General features: G+C 41.9%; 1 protein-coding gene across 3 annotated transcripts in view; it reads left to right on the top strand.

The window, feature by feature from the left end:
* Positions 1-14210: 14210 nt before the first annotated feature.
* OSMR (oncostatin M receptor) overlaps positions 14211-17624 on the top strand; it is a 99899-nt gene continuing 96485 nt past the window's right edge. The window contains exon 1 of one of the 3 annotated variants that reach the window (XM_010336658.3): positions 14211-14615. The gene's annotated coding sequence lies outside the window, so the exon portion shown is untranslated. The remainder of the gene's footprint in view (positions 14616-17624) is intronic. The other 2 variants (XM_039470412.2, XM_039470426.2) reach the window with 2 other exon arrangements.

The following is a 17624-nucleotide window of genomic DNA, read 5'->3' as shown; positions in this document are numbered from 1 at the left end:
TTTACAAACTTCAATGTTCCTTTGTGTCCTATCCCACCCCTCATTCTTTCCTATGTAACCCTTTCCTTACTTGCTCAACAACCTTGTATAACTGAAGGTCAATAAAAAAGTTAAGTTTGCATATTTTCAAGGAAGCAATTAGAGAGCTAAGTTGCTGCAGGGAATTGCCTGACTAGTGTGTCCCAGTGCTTCCAGGGGATTCCACATAAGATAACATCTTTGGGGATGTTGCCAGATACCTTGTCTATATGCATTGGTGCATCGTGACAAAGATGCTGAGCTTGGCCAAACTTTAGTCAGAGTCCTGAGCCCTCTCCTAAGCCCATATGTGTATTTCCTTATAAAATCCAGTTTTAGCAAGAACCTTGTTAAGTCAGTTTAGTAAGACGACCCCTTCACCCACCCTCAATATCTGAGCAGGTTCACCATCTCCCAGGTTATTACCCTGGCCTAGCTCAGCAAGAGTCTTGTGAGGTTGCCTTAGGCAGAATTCCCCTTACTCCTCATGTTTTCTCTTAGTAATTTTCCATCCACTGACCACCACCCTGCTCCTCCATTATAAACTTCTTTTTTTTTTTTTTTTTTGAGATGGAGTTTCACTCTTGTTGCCCAGGCTGGGGTGCAATGGTGCAATCTTGGCTCACCACAACCTCCATCTCCTGGGTTCAAGCGATTCTCCTGCCTCAGCCTCCTGAATAGCTGAGATTACAGGCATGAACCACCATGCCTTGCTACTTTTATATTTTTAGTAGAGATGGGGTTTCCTCCATGTTGGTCAGGCTGGCCTCAAACTCCTGACCTCAGGCGATCAGCCCACCTTGGCCTCCCAAAGTGCTGGGATTATAGGCCCAAGCCACCACGCCCAGCCCTTGGCTGTACATTTCTACTTGCCCATGATGTATTTGGAGTTGAGACCAATTTCTCTCCCACTGCAAAACCCCATTGCTGTGGTCCCTATACGTGTGGTGATGGTCCTGAATAAAGTTGTTCTTACCAGGTGTTATTAAGTATCTGTGAACAATTTTTTAATTAGCAGGGAAGGAATTTTCGGTTGTGCCACTCTGGAAATGCCCAGAGCTCATCTTAGGGAAAGTCAAGCCAGAGGGCTGTACCTGGCCAGTCTCAGGTGATGTGTGTGTTGCTGGTGGGGAGGGTCAGGTAGCCAAGCATCAGAGTCCTCTAGGGTCAGACTGCCTGCACTGTGGTGAGAAGACTTGAAGCAAATTTCTCAAGCAGCCTGTTTTCTAAAAAGCAGCCACTAGAGGGCTCTATAGGGTCTCTGTCTGTCTCTGTCTCTCTGTCTCTCTCTCTCTCTCTCTCTCTCTCTCTCTCTCTCTCTCTCTCTCTCTCTCTCTGTCTCTCTCTCTCTCTCTCTCTCTCTCTCTCTCTCTCTCTCTCTCTCTCTGCTTTGGATCTTTTCTAGGCTAGTTGAGGGGTCAGGTTAGGGAGCTGAACAGCAGAACAGCAGAGGCCTTGCTCACATCACCCATATTATCTCTGCTGAGTGAGTTACCTTGGGGTAAAGGAGCTTCCAAGACACACAATTTATCCACTGAAATAGTCACACATTTAAGATGCTGGTAGTACAAAGGCTAATTTACACTCCCACCAACAGCATTTGAGGATTAACTGTTGATCCACATACCTCATCAACACTGGGACATGATCAATCTCACAAAATTTTCAACATGCTAGATTGAAAATACATATTGAGCAAATTTTCTTGTCTTAATTAGCTGTCTATATTTTGTCTGTTCACATCCTGTTAATATTCTTTGCCTTGGATGGACATTAAAAATGATAGATTTTAATCCACGAAGTCTCACTGCACAAAGGAATCACGGTTCCTATCTAGCCCCTTCCCACCGTAATAGCAAACCACCTTGGCCTAGTCCTCATTCCCTTCCAAACAAACGTGGTCATGTTCTTGTGAAGACAGTGTTTGTGTGGTGTGCGATAGCTCCGTGTGTCCACAGTTTGATAACTGAGGCTGTAGACTGTTAGCTCTGTCTGCTTTCTAAGACTTTCTGCAGGGGCAGAGCGGGTTTGCTTAGCTGCTTTCCTCAGCATGATGTAGACTGTTCAGTAAGTGTTGCAACTGACAGATATGTTTCAGCCTTGGCTTCTCCTTCCCAGCAAATAAATCTAATATGTGATTCTGACCACAGCTAATGTGTAAAACAGGGAATGTGGCTAACATCTATGCCATGAGGAATAATAAGCACTCAAGAGCTGCCATCTGCTGATAAAAAAAGCTTACTAGCATAACTTCAGATTCATAGTCTGTAGCAGCTTATGCTTAAGATGGTCTGAGGATTTCTTTTTCACTTAAAAAGAAAAAACCTTGGCTTTCAGGTTTTTTCTCCATCTCAAAAAAAAAAAAAAAAAGAAGTTTATAGTGGAGGAGCAGGGTGGTGGTCAGTGGATGGAAAATTACTAAGAGAAAACATGAGGAGTAAGGAGTATTTTCAAAAAAATATATGATCGGGCCAAGTGTATTGGTTCTCACCTATAATCCCAGCACTTTGGGAGGCCAAGGCGGGCGGATCATGAGGTCAAGAGATCGAGACCATCTTGGCCAACATAGTTAAACCCCATCTCTACTAAAAATACAAAAATTGTCTGGGTGTGGTGGCAGGCGCCTATAGTACCAGCTACTCGGCAGGCTGAAGCAGGAGAATTGCTTGAACCCTGAAGGTGGAAGTTGCAGTGAACTGATATCATGCCATTGCACTCCAGCCTGGCGACAGAGCGAGACTTTGTCTCAAAATAAAATATATATATACATATATGTATGTGATCAATTAAGAAAATTCAGCAATTTCTTTGAAAGGTACAAAAAATAAAGTACTTACAACCCTACTGTTTACAGATCACCACACAAATAACCTATTTTCTATTTCCTCTTAGTCTATAAGTACATATATACATGTATGATATTATTTTTTTCCCAAATTAGAATCCCGAGTCTACATTCTTTTCACTTATCGTTAGCATTTTCCTGTCTTTAAATACTCTTCAAAATCTGATTTTTAAAGGCTAAATGATATTCCACTATAAAGATATATCATAATTTCTTAACAAAGTTCCTCCTGTCCCCAGGGTGCTCACTTGTTCTGCTCACTGCGTCCTCTCCTTGGGCACATGGGATGCTGGCATTTCCCAGCCTCCCTTGCAGTTCCGTTGGGGCCATGTGACTGGGATCCAGCTCATAGCGGGTGGGTGAAAATGACTGGCCTGCGGCTGAAAATCTCATGTCCCCCTCCAGCTCTCTTGTCTGATGCTATAGTGATCTTGGAGGTTCCAGTTGACATGGCTGTAATATGGAAGCAACTGAGATTCCTGAGTTACCATTTGGAAAAAAAAAAAAAAAAAGACCATCTAATTGGCATCCAACTATGTGACCTGAGTGAGAAGCAGCCTCTGTGAGTTACTGCCCTTAGTGAAATGACGCCTTAAGTAAACCGACCCAATGGAAGAGCTGCAGGTGGCTTCCAACTTTCCATTATTGTAAGTAAATAGCAATATTTTGGTTACTTCTAATTATGTTGCTGTCATAAATGAGAAATGTTTGGGGGTTTTCCCCCATTTTAAATAAGTGGATGGTTACTATTTTCATCTTTATATTTTTGTATAAGTTTGTAGTTTTTCACAGAAAGCTATTTTTTTTTTTTTTTTTTTTTTTTTTGAGATGGAGTTTTGCTCTTGCTGCCCAGGCTGGAGTGCAATGGCACTATCTCAGCTCACCACAACCTCCGTTCAAGCGATTCTTGTGTCGTAGCCTCCCGAGTAGCTGGGATTACAAGCATGCACCACCACGCCCAGCTATTTTTTTTTTGTATTTTTAGTAGAGGCCACTGTGTTGGTCAGGCTGGTCTCGAACACTTGACCTCAGGTAATCCACCCATCTTGGCCTCCCAAAGTGCTGGGATTACAAGTGTGAGCCACTGTGCCCAGCCCAGGAAGCTATTCTTTAAACAAATATTAAAAGAGTGTGGGCCAGGTGCAGTGGTTCATGCCTGTAATCCTAACACTTGGAGAGGCTTGAGGCAGGAAGACTGCTTGGGCCCAGGAGTTCAAGACCAGCCTGGGCAACAGGGCAAAACTCTGTCTCTATAAAAAATACAAAAATTAGCTGGCCATGGTGGCACATGCCTGTAGTCCTAGCTATTCTGGGGGCTGAAGTGGGATTGCTTGGGCCTGGTGGGGTCAAGGTTACAGTGAGCCCAGATCGTGCAACTCCACTTCAGTCTGGGTAACAATGTGAGACCCTGTCTAAAAACAAAACAGGAAATAAAGAGAGAGAGAGTGTGTATGGAGAGAAACAAGCTGAATCGTCTGCTAAATGAGCCTGAAGTTGCCATCTGGTGATGGGATGACCCAGAACAAGGGTTACCTCTTCCCCATGTGTCGCAACCCACTGCCGTATGTGTTGAGGCATCTCTTCTTCAGCTCCGTGAATCTAATGCCTAAAACTGTTGCCAGGTGCTAGGGGCGAGCATTCTCAGACACTGCTGCACAGCGTACATCTAAACTCAGGCTATTTGGCACCTAAGGTCTGTCTAGCTTACATAAAGCCTATTTGTTAATAAGCTCAGCCCATACATACAACACTAAATTAGTCTCTCTCTTTCTCTGTTAATTGTCATTTTATTCATTTTAATTTTTAAATAATATATTTATATAAGGAAAAATTCAAAAGATAGAAAAAGGGAGAGTTCCTTACCCACCCAGGGACTTTCCTAGAGGACACTAATTTTGTTTTTTAAAATATATTTTATGATATTTTATCCTTTTCTATCCTCTTTTTCTTTAAAAAATGTACACTTTAGGAACTATTAAACTTTTATCCATTGCCTATAGAATTCAGTGCAAAAATCATCATGTGACATCAATATCTTTCTTTATATCTGGCTCCAAACTTTCTTTATGAAGAAAGTTTTATTTCCTTCCAATAGGCACATCTCTTTCATATTAGCAGGCCTGGGAATTGCCTCTTTGATCAAATCTGTTATTTGTTCAGATCTTTCTTCCAGCCTGGAATGTCTGCCTCACTGCCTGACAGTCAGTCAGAAATCTCTGGGTCTTCATGGCTTCCAGCAACCAATGTAGTTTCTCCCTCTCTTTGACTGGGAAGTACCACCTTCCTTTTGGCTCTGACAAGACTATACCATAGAAAATGGGTTTCCCCTCCCTCCAGTTTCCCTGCAATTCAGAAACCCATTCAGAGCTTAATCACACCAGCATTGTCCCTGGAGACACGCAGAGCCCGGTAGTACTCATGACACAGTTGGTAAAAGGATGCCTTCACCAACTAAGTATTCTAGGAAACAATATTGCTGTTCCCATGAGAAAAATCAGCCCCCCTTGTCAGGGGGAAGATCCCCTTTCAGACATACCCTCTTGCTAAGTTCAAATAATCCTGCAGTTCCCTCTATTGTCTCTCCTAAGTTTGTACTTTTTCTTTCTCGTAGCTCTTAACCCCATCTCCGCTGCAATCAAAAGTCACCACTCCTCTGAACTCCCTAAAGGCTATGGCCTGTGCTTCTCAATCGGTACTTATCACAGATAGTGTTTATTATCATAGTCCACAACCGGACGGTAAACTTCTTGAGGACAGAGACCTAGGAACAATTTATTCTCTGGATTATATCCAAAGAACCTAGTCCAATACCTTGTATATAAGCATTTTATAAATATTCATTGATTATACATTGAATCTAATATTCAAAGAATAATAAATGAAGCTGCTTCTCTAGCAAGGCATCTTTGATTTCTAAAATTATTTTTAAGAATAATACCAATGATAAAAAGTCAATCTGCAGACAGCTCTGAAATGAAAAGCCCAAGCTTCTTATTCCTCCTCCTCCATCTTTAGACCTTCTCCCCAGGAACAGCCTGTTACCAATTTCTTGTAATCCTATTCAGAACCTTCTTATATATATACTCCATACACATTAAGAAGTCAAATAGATGAAATAGATATACTATATATACATTTCTGGCTTTTGCTTTTCTCACTGAGTTGTACATCTTGGACATATTTCCATAGCAGATACATGTACAATCTTCCTTCTTTTGAAAGGATGAATCATAGTTCTCAGTCTTCTATTGGCAGATATTTAGGTTGTTACAAGTTCTTTGTTAGTACAATGTTCTTCTAATGAGCATTCGTGTGTTTGTGTGTGTGTAAGCATGTGTATTATCATTCTGTAAGCATGGATGTTTGTAAGCCTAAATACCCAGTCAAGTAGAATAAAACAGTCAAGTTATCTTTTTTCTTTTTAAAAAAGGGGAATTTTCAGAAGAAATTGCCTTTTTTTTTTTTTTTTTTGAGATAGAGTCTTGTTCTGTTGCCCAGGCTGGAGTGCAGTGGCGCGATCTTGACTCACTGCAACCTCCAGCTCCTGGGTTCCAGCGATTCTCCTGCCTCAGCCTCTGGAGTAGCTGGGACTACAGGTGTGCACCATCATGCCTGACTAATTATTGTATTTTTAGTAGCAACGGGGTTTCACCATGTTGGCCAGGCTGGTCTTAAACTCCTGACCTCAGGTGATCCACCTGCCTCGGTCTCCCAAAGTGCTGGAGTTACAGGCATGAGCCACTGCACCTGACTTGTCTTCTTTTTCAAAACATTTACAATTTTATCTTTAGGCATCATGTTCTATGATCTTATTGTGAACTTAGGAAATTCCGATCTTATGATTATGGAAGATAAGGAAGATAAGATCTTATGATTATTTGTGGTTCTAGAGTTAAGAAAATTGATTTAATAACACTTTTTTCTTTCCTGGGTGCGCCATCTTTTTCTCTTTTACCTTGGTTGCATCGTATTAAATTTGAATAAACATGTTTCCCTAGCCTGTTCCTCATGTACTTCCCATGGGAGTATGAAAACTATCTGAGCATTATTCCAAAGTGACTAAGCATCATAGGCTACAGTTTTATAATGGATAAAATAATCACCATTGCATTATAATTGGACAAAGTTGCTACATTTAAGTAGCTGATAAGATTGAGTATAAAAGTGAGTGCCTTTAGGAAGTTTCTGTTTCAGCCTACGTGGAGTTAAACACAAATGAAATAACAAAGATAAACCTATAGCTTACAGAACCCACTCAAATGAATTTTGTGTTTAGCATTTGAACAAAGTTCAGAGGAAATCCAATAATGCATTCAACTAGTCTCCTTTTTTGTTTAAAGTTCTTTCCTTTTTATTATAGTGGTATTAATATTTATTTAAGCCTTCATTCTCAAGTGACGTTCGGCTATAATAGATTAATCTTACATCATTTCAGAAGGATTTTACTCAATTTCCAGATTTAAGTCTATGGCAAATGTATCTTAATCTTTTGAAAAACTGGGTTGCATCCAAAAGAATGTTCTATTGGAGAAAAATCTAATTCAGCATTGGAAACAGTTCATACTGGTTCCCCCAGTAACCTAGTCACTTAGCAGATATAACTACAATTGTAGGGAGTGTCACTTTTAGCCATTGCTGAGTAGCTCCATTAAATTGACTGCCCCCTTCCTCCCATATAACAATAAAAACACTAGAAAAAATATTGTTAAAAATTTAAAACATTTATTGGCAGTGAAGAGTGACCAACAACAGGCAGATTGCAGAGGAAAGTCAACACTTGGCAGAGGAAAGGCATGGAGTGATTTTCCCAAATTTTATGTCCCTCAGTCCAAGACTAGTACACATCTGTGCAACGTGAGGTAGCTAAAACTCTGTTAGAAAATATACAATATTTGTGGTTTGAAGAACCAGAGGTCAGAGTTCAGGGCACCTACATTCTTTGGAAAGTGAGGGGGGGAAGCATAAAGGAGGGAGCAGGAGAAGAAGCAGCCTAAATTCTGTATTTAAAATAAATACCAATTATTGGATAATCTCTGAACTATTCTTGTGCAAGGCAAACTCAAAGCATCCCAGTTAACATTAAAAAATGAATTCAGATTTGAACTTCTATTTACTGTAAGCAATATCGGGTTTGCAGTTTGAGTTTAACCACACTGCTTGCCATTTTAAAAGATAATCAGTGTCATTGGAGGAATAGAACAGAATCTTCATCACATAATATTTACAATGCTCAGGTTCCACTCCAAAATTACTCTGACAATCCAAAAATAGGTAAATTAAAAAAAAATACTTTACAATCCAAAAATAGGTAAATTAAAAAAAAAAAAACAGTAAAGTGTAATCCATTCTGATGAGAGAAACAATCAGTAGAGACTGACTCCAAGATTATCTAAACATTGGAATAAAAGAAGCAATGTTTTTAAAGCAGCAATTAGAATAACTGTGCTCAATGATGCAAAGGAAAATATGCCCATAATAATAATAAAAAATAGGGACTACCAGTGGAGAAATCGAAATTATATTTTAAAAGAACACATTGGCTGGGCACGGTGGCTCACGCCTGTAATCCCAGCACTCCTGGAGGCCTAGATTGGTGGATTACGAGGTCAAGAGATCGAGACCATCCTGGCCAATATGGTGAAAGCCCATCTCTACTAAAAATAAAAAAAAAAATTACCCGGGCGTGGTGGCACGTGCCTGTGGTCCCAACTACTTGGGAGGCTGAGGCAGAAGAATCACTTGAATCCAGGAGGTGGAGGCTGCAGTGAGCCGAGATTGCACCACTGCACCCCAGCCTGGTGACAGAGCAAGACTCCGTCTCAAAAAAAAAAAAAAAAAAGAAGAACAGATTGAAATTCTAGAACTGAAATATATCTTATCTATGACAGAAAATTTACTAGATGGATTTAATAGTCCAATGAAAATAACACAAAAGGAATTTGTAAGCTTCAAGATAGTTCAGCAGAAATTATTGAATCTGAAGAGCTCAGAGAAAAATGTTGAAAAACAACAGAGTCTCATGGGCATTTAGGACTATATTAAGGGGTCTGACATACTTGACACGGGAATTTCAAAAGGATTAGAAAGATAATATGCAGAAAAGATATTAAAAAGATATATAGGCTGAAGCATTCTCCAATTTGGTAAAAGACACAAATTTATAAATTCAAGAAGCTCGGCAAATGTCAGGCAGGATAGATAACAATTTTAAAACTTCTAAGCACATCGCTGATAAACTACTGACAATCTAAGATAATTGGAAAATGTTTAAAGTAACCAGAGAAAAAAATGACACATTATATTGACAGGGGAAAGAAGAATCAAATAATGGCTGACTTCTCATCAGAAGCAATGAAAGCCATTAAACTGTTAAACAGTATCTTTAAATAGATGAAAGAAAATAGAATTCTATATCCAACAAAAACATTTCTTGAGAATTCCTTGAGTTTGAGACCAGCCTGGGCCACGTAGTGAGACCCCATCTCTAAAAAAAAATAAAAATGGAAATATAAAAACATAAAAGTATTTTCATAGTCCAGAAAAAAAAAGAAGAAAAGGAGGAACAGAAAAACAAAACCAGAGAGAACAAAACAGAATTTATAGTAAAATGGTAGGCTAAATGCAAACATATCAAAGTGAAATAAAGATTTTTTTCAAATAAAGTAAGACTAACATTATGTATCCCCAATAGACTTGCAATTAAAAATACTAAAGTAAGTTTTTTAGGCTTACAGAAATGCTACCATGGAGAAATTTAGATCTTTGGGAAGGATTTAAGAACATTAAAGGTAAATATGTATATAAATATAAAAGACTAGCTTTTCTCTTAATTTCTTTAAAATACATATTACATTGTGGGTTTTATCTTGTCTGTAGGTTTAACATACTTTACAAATATAGTGTAAAAGACGCAGTGTGTGGTTAAATGAACCTATTAAGTGAAAAGGTACAATACTATCCAAGTACACAGTGAAAATTAAGAATGTATACTGTAACGCATAGAGAAAACATTAAGACATCATACAAAAAGGAATCACAAAAAAACAGAAAAAACAAAAGGCAAATAAAAATACAATTCTAAAAAGTGTTCAAAGCCAGCTATGGTGGCTCATGCTTGCAGTATCAGCTACTTGGGAGGCTGAGGATTGCTTAAGGCCAGGAGTTTGAGACCAGCCTGGGCAACGTAGTGAGATCCCCATCTCTAAAAAAAAATATATGAAAATATAAAAAGATAAAAAGTATTTATATAGTCCAGAAAAAAAAGAAAAGGAGGAATAGAAAAAAACAGAGAGAACAAAACAGGAAACCTGTAGTAAAATAGTAGGCTAAACACAACATATCAATGATTGCCCTAAATGTAAGTCTACCAAACAGTCTCTATCAAATCAAATTAAAATGCAGATATTATCAGTCAACTTTTTAAAAAAATCTCAACTATATGTTTTCTGTAAGAGATTCAGTTTAAACATAAATACAACCACAGATTTATTTAGGATTAACCTTAAGCCAATAGTTTTCAAAAGTCCCAAAAGTTCCCATCTAATTCTCTCTACAGTATTTCCTCTCTCACTATATTAATGTTCTATCTTTTAGCAATACAGCTGAACTCAAATTTAATAATTGCCATAACCATAGGCCAAGAGAATAAAAGCAGCTATCTAAACAAACACAGATTCAATATTTTCCCTAAAGTTCCTGAGGGAAAAAAGAGAAAAAGATCCAGGAAGGTTGTCCCCGTTGTCTGGTTTCTGATGACTTCTGCAGCAAGGTGTGAGCGCAATTACAACATCCAGAAGAGAGTGGAATGTGCAAGATCAATCAATCAATCCATTTTCAGATAATATCTAGTTTAATCAAGGAATTCCTGTAGAATTATTATGGACAACATTATTCATCACTTCATGTAACAGATTTTGAAAGAAAAACAATTCATCATTAAGTCATTATAGGGAATTTCAAAAATGATAAAATGAGAAAGTCCCATGTAGTCTCCTTATACTCAACATCTTGCTTTGTTATTGCAGAATCACCTTTTTGGATATTTAGAAGTCAGATGTGTAACTGCACCAGACCAGTCTGGTCTATAAAACATACAGAAATTAGTCAGGCATGGTGCTGTGCACCTGTAGTCGCAGCTGCTTGGGAGGCTGAGGTCAGGGGATTCCTTGAGCCCAGGAGGTGGTGGTTGCAGTGAGCCAAGACTGCACCACTGCATTCCAGTCTGAATGACAGAGACCTTGACACACACACACACACACACACACACACACACACACACGTCAAATGTGATAATATGCCAACAAAATACAGAATTCTACAGAACTTCTAGATGAGGGTCATTGTAAACCATCATCTACTGCTTAGGTGATGAAGCCACATTCTTCACAAAATCCCCAATTCCTTCAAATTCCATCAGCTGGTAACAAAATGCTGCTAAACTTGTAATTATAGATATTTACAGTAGTTGGATAAGTAGAATCATAATGGTATTTTACAATTTACATAGCTGATTTCATATATGTATGTATATATAGATATCTACATATAGAGCAATATAATGTTCCTGACTGTTACAGAACTATTTTTCCTCTGAGAAGTTAGATAGGGTAGTGATACATTTCACTAATTCCTCCTCCATAATAGTTATACATATGAGATTTTCCAATGGAAGATGGAAGATGAAAGAGGATGGATAGAGAATCATGCCCAAGGTTTTGACTCCAGTGTCTAGAAACCTGGACCATTAACTTAGTAAAGGTTAGAGCTTAGTACAGGTTAAATGAAGGCTGGTCCATTAACTTAGTAAAGGTTAAAGGCTGCACCATTCACTTAGTATAATAAAATCAAGTAAGTAGAACTGAAGAGTTTGAATTTGGGCATACTACATTTGAAGTACAAATACATTGGTTTGGAGTGCAGATGAAACCATTGCAATGGAAAGGAAGAGCTGAGAGCCATCAAGGCACACGTCTCATTGAAATCCTGGATGTGAATGTGATCATGCAGAAGACTGTGAATTCAGACAAGGTCAAGGATGGGGCCCTGGGAAACACCAACATTTAGGGGGCAAGTGGAGAACAAGAAGTCCAAAAATATGACAGAGAAGGAAGTCAGGGAAATGAAGAAGGAATGCAGAGAGTATTGCTACTGAAATCAAAAGGAAGAAAGAACACAAGAAAGAGTGTTTAATGAAGTAGAATACTATATGCCTTAGACACACAATCTTATCAAAGCTAAGTAAGGATGGCTACTTTAGCTCTTAGCTTAATAAGCCATTGGTATTTTTTATCTTTTTCCTATTGGCTATTTTCAGGACAATAGTTGATAGGAACATAGTATCACTTTCCTGGTACTATGTATCAGTTTCCTAGGGCTGCCATAACACATTACCACAATCTTGCTGGCTTAAGAAAATGTGTTCTCTTAGTCTGGAGATCAGAGGTCTGAAATTAAGAAACTGTCAGGGCTGGCTTCTTCTTAGAGGTTTAAAGGAGCACATTCCATGCCTCTCTCCTAGCTTCTGGTGGCGGTTGGCAACCTTGCCATTCCTTGGCTTGAGTCAGCATAAGCAGGATATCTGTCTCAGTGGTCACACGGTGTTCTTTCTAGGTGTCTGTGTCCAATTTCCCCTCTTTATAGAAGTACAGCAGACACTGGATTAATCTCCTATGACCTCAGGTTAACTTGATTAAATCTGTGAAACTACTCCCAAATAAAGTGATATTTGGGGGTTTTGGGTAGATCTGACTTTATGGACAAGTCATACCCAGTGTTAAGGACATGATGGCAAATTTATAGGTGCTACTGCAACTAGATTCTAGAATAAAGTATAAATGTGAGAAATCAGAATGGTGCAAAAACAGATAAATTGTATGTGAGCACTTAATTGTAAAAAATTTTTACACTTCGGTATTCTTCAATGGCAATAGGAGCCCCAAATAAATTAAGATTCACTTTTTAGAAATTCATACTGGGCTGAATATTTTTATTTTACATTTCATCTATTCTATAAAAAATAATTTTTTTCTCTGTAAAATATAAAATCATAAAACCTTTCCAACTCTTGGGCTTGACAGTTTCCATAACCATGCAGATGGCTAAACTAATGGACTCTTTAAAAGTCTTCAGGTAATGAGAGGTGTGGCAAAGGACTATACATTTATTGAGACAAAAATACTTTTTATTATCATCAAATATTTATTTTGCAACACAGTCTTTGTGGCACCATTAGGTATTAAGTGTATTAGGGCCTTTAGGCCTTTGTTTTAGGGGGAAAAAAAAAGACTCCCAACTTTCCTTGGGATAACATTAGGGAGAAGCCAGATACGTGAACAAACATAAAAGTAACATTTAAAAATAAATCTGACATTATTTTGAGTCATCCAGTCCATTCAAGATAGGATTCTAAGGTATGCTTACGGTCGGTACTCGTCGATCACTCTCGGTTTCACCCTGCACCCCCCTTTATACCACCTTCCTTTTGTGACACTTTCCAAGGTCCCCAAACTCAAACCAAACCAGGCTCAGCTGACCTGGAGCAAGGCCCCTTGCCTGCCGATCTGTCAGGCAACCAGACAGGCGAGGCTTCGGAAGCCCCGAGCCAGACCCCAGATCCCGCCAGACCCCAGATCCCGGTCCGAGGCTGCCTCGGAAGGCTCCGTTATCCTGTAACTTAGGGAGATCAAATGGCCTTTCCAAGGCTCAGACTGAATGGCATTTTTAAGGGGAAAAGTAAACCATGTTTAGCAAAGACTTCGCAACTATTGCAGCTGAAGAAACTTTTTCATACAGGGCGTTTTTAGATACGATGCGAGTTGGGGGGACACGGGGACCCTATGACTCGGTTCAAACACGGTTTCATTGCTCTGGACTCAAACGGAAACACAGCCAAAAGTTTGGTTAAAGGACTTCTCTTGCCTGAAGATTTTCGGCAGGGATCTCACCGGTTTGGCCTCTGGGTAGGGACGACAAGTGCCCCTGTGGGATCCACAGCCCAGGCCTCATCGGTCGCTCGGCTTCCCTCCGGTCCCGCCGGCCGGCGCGGGCGTCCTCGGCCCGGGCAGGAGCAGCGCTGCGCGCGGGGCGCAGAGCCGCGGCCGCGGAGTTCTCCGTTTCCGCGTTTCCTTCCCAGGCCTCTCCCACTTCCTCTTCTCACCGCCGCCCGCCCGCGCGCCAAGTCCGGGTGGCGAGGCCGCGCCTCCCGCAGGATCCCGTCCGCCTCCCCCGCGGGACCGAAGGGAGGCGAATTCCTGTGGGTCCCAGGAGTGCCAAGAGTGCGCAGCAAGACGGGAAATTGCAAAAGACCTCACCCCTCGGCCCTCCCCCGCGGTTTTCCCGTAACTCCCGCCCCTCCGCGCTCGCCCCGCAGCTGATTCATAGCCCCGGCCCGGGCCGCCTCGGCACGTCTGCCCCGGCGTCCACACTGGCGCCCGCACCCGCGCCCCACGCGCCGCGGAGGACTCGGCCCGGCTCGCGGAGCCCTTCGCCCGCGGCGTGAGTATCCCCGACGCGCCCGGCCCCGCTCTGCGGCCGCCCCGGCGCCGCGCCGCCCTCCCTGGCTTTTCCGACGGGCGAGCCCGGCGCTGCGCGGGAAAGAATCCGACCACGTCGAGGCCCTTCCCCGCGGGACCGGCCGGGAGCGCAGCCGCCCGCTCCCCTCCTGGCGCTGCCCCTGCTCCGCGTTTGCCTTGGCTGGGCTTCCACCTGCGCGGGGACGGCGCTCGGAGGGTCCTCGCCCCGGCCCGCCTACCTGGTGGGTAAACACTCAAAAGATTGATTCCTTACAAGCCGCACACTGCCGGGTCGCCCGTGTCACAGCCTGTTTGAATCTCACCATCCCAGCGCCTCTTTCTCAAATGATGGGGGAATGCTCGTTGAGTGAAAATCCCCACTTGATCCCCTCTTGCCTCTCTCCCAACACATCGTGTGGGGGAGTTCGTTGCTTCCCCAACCTCTCCTCTCCTCTCCTCTCGTAACCTTAGCTCCCAACCGACAGAGCCATTTCCCCGGGAGTCCGTGTGTTTGTCCCACCTGCTCCCTGGAGTAGAAGGGGGAGGAGCTCACGCACAGGTGGAGAGAGGAAGCCCTCGGCGACTCGGCGGTGGTGTCCCGGGCGCTTACCTTCTTCTCCAGCCACGTGAATGGAAGTGGTCCTCTGCATTCTAGAAACCTAGGCACGGAGGGGTTTGGTAACTTGCCCAAGGCCATATAGCTAGCTGTGAGGGCAGTGAAATCCGAGCCGGCGCTTGCAGGCCAGGGCTTTACTCCGGACACTGCGATTCCTTTCTTGATAGTTCTTCACCTGCCATTCATCTACGCCCCCATGCGTGCCTGCATCCGTCCATCCATCCTGCCTGCCTTGCTGCAGACGCACAGTAGGTGCTGCTGATGGAGTGGCTTGGTAACAGACCTACCTGGAGAACACTTTGGGAAGAAGATACTCAAGAGAAGTAAATGGGAGGGTCTATGTAGGCAGAGAAGGTAGGAATGAATGTGGGATATCTAGTTTGAGCTAGAAGGAATTCTGATGGAGGAGAAAGAAATTTTGGGGTCTTATTCCCAAGATTAAAACTGACTTTGGAATATGGGTCAAGCTACGTATCGCCTCTTAGTTTTCTTGTCTGCAAAATCATAATGGTTCATACTTACTGTGGGCCAGCCCCCTCTTCTAAGCACTTAAGATATACTAGCTCATTTAAGCTTCAGAGTGAAGCAGGTACTGGTTTTGTCATTCTTATTGTATTGAGGAAACTGAGGCCCAAAGAGGTTTTGCAACTTGTCTAGGGTCACACAGCTAGCAGGCGGCAGGATCAGGATTTGGGTTTGGAGTCTGCTCGTGATCCCTGTGCTGTGGCTCAAACTCTAAGACCGGGTGTTTCATTGTCCTGCTTGTCTCTCTCCTGGGCTGCTTTAAAATGCACTCAGAGGTCCTTGAGGTTCCAAACTCCGCTGTGTCTGAGAATCATTTCTGAAGCTTTCCAGAGCATCGGACTACAACCACAGCCTCCGATTCAGTCTTGAGGAAATGCTCCGTTTAATGTTTCCCCGGTAGTGTTTGTTCAGTGCCTCCAGAGCTAGGAAGCTCACCACCTCACGTTTTATTGCAGGAAGAGCTAGTTCTCAGCTGTAAATTGCCTCCTTGTGACTTATATCTTGGTCCCATTTCTGCCACTATTTGTCCCAGCAAGTGTGGCTCAGCCTTTTGTATCAAAGGTGGCTTTGAGAGAAAAAGGCTGGTCTTGGGTGTTCCCTCCTCAGGGACTCGAGCCGCATAGGGGAGACACTTAAACACTTCCGGCTCACGCCTGTAATCCCAGCACTTTGGGAGGCCAAGGTGGGTGGATCACCTGAGGTCAGGAGTTCAAGACCAGCCTGGCCATCATGGTGAAACCCCATCTTAAAATAAAAAATAAAAATGAACGATAAACACTTCCTCTTTCCCCTCTACCTTTTTCTGTATCCTGAACAGACCAGGAACACATGCAGAGGTGTTGCTGGATCACTAATATTTTTGTAAACCTTTGTCCTGAGGATAAACCAAGTCAGGAGAACTATTACGGTTTTGAAAGAGGAATCAGTGGTACTACCTTTGACAAGAAGAAAGCCTATGTTTTTCTTGTGGGAAAGGGCTGGGGCGTTCCTTGGCTGCAGTAGAAGGGAATCTTAGTGACTGTCATCTCGCTCACTTACAGGAACAGTGAGCCTTGGCCCTCCTTTCCTTGGGGGAGGAAATCCTTCTTGATTTCTTAAAAAATGTGTAAAATGGGGGGGAAAAATGAAACCAAAACAAAAAGAATATCGTGGCCTTGCTGGAGAAACCCCCTCCTCCAAGCAGAAACCCCCTCCTTTGTGGCTATATGAAGGGAGAATTTCTTTTCCATCAGCTGTGCGGTGGCTTCATAGCCCTCCTTCCCTCCTCACTTTTGTTCTACTGGTTGCTCTGCATTTGTGTACACCGTGTTGTATTCTGTTTTTATGTTTTAAAAGTAATACAAATAATAACAACTCATCCTTGCTCTAACAATATAGAAGTAAAGTGAAATGTAGATGTGCCATCACTACCCTACTCCCACTCAGAAGAGGGAAGGTTACGTTTGATAATACCATTCTAAGGTTTGTTTTTCTTTTCTGGATTTACATAATACATACATATACGTATGTTTAAATATGCAAATGAATCTTACTATACTTATTATGCAGCTTGCTTTTTCACTTTTCAAGTCTCAGAGATCTTTCCGTTGTCCGTACATACCTCTTTTGTTAATGGCTACTTGTTACTCTTTTTTTTTTTTTTTTTTTTTTTTTTTTGATGAGACAGGGTCTCACTCTGTCACACAGGCGAAGTGTAGTGTCATGATCATGACTCACTGTAGCTTCCACCTTCTGGGCTCAAGCGATCCTTTCACCTCAGACTCCTGAGAAGCTGGGACTATAGGCACATCCCACCACACCTGACTTTTTTTTTTTTTTTTTTTTTTTTCGGTAGAGATGGGGCCTCTCCATGATGCCCAGACTGGTCTTGAACTCCTGGTCTCAAGCAATCTGCCTGCCTTGGCTTCCTAAAGTTCTGGGATTATAGGCATGAGCCACTGTGCCCGTCCAGCTACATGTAATTCTAAAGTAGAAATAGAATATAATTTATCAATCTCTTCTTGTGTTGATGGAGATTTAGCATTAGCAACATTGCTTCAGGGCAGGTCACATTCATCTTCGTGCTCAAGTGTATTTCTGTGGAAGAGAATCGGCGGAGAGGTATTCTTGC

Source organism: Saimiri boliviensis, chromosome 1 (assembly GCF_048565385.1).
Source record: "Saimiri boliviensis isolate mSaiBol1 chromosome 1, mSaiBol1.pri, whole genome shotgun sequence".
NCBI classification, from domain to species: domain Eukaryota; kingdom Metazoa; phylum Chordata; class Mammalia; order Primates; family Cebidae; genus Saimiri; species Saimiri boliviensis.
Note: the sequence above shows the minus strand (reverse complement) of the source record. Positions and strands in the feature narration are given on the sequence as shown.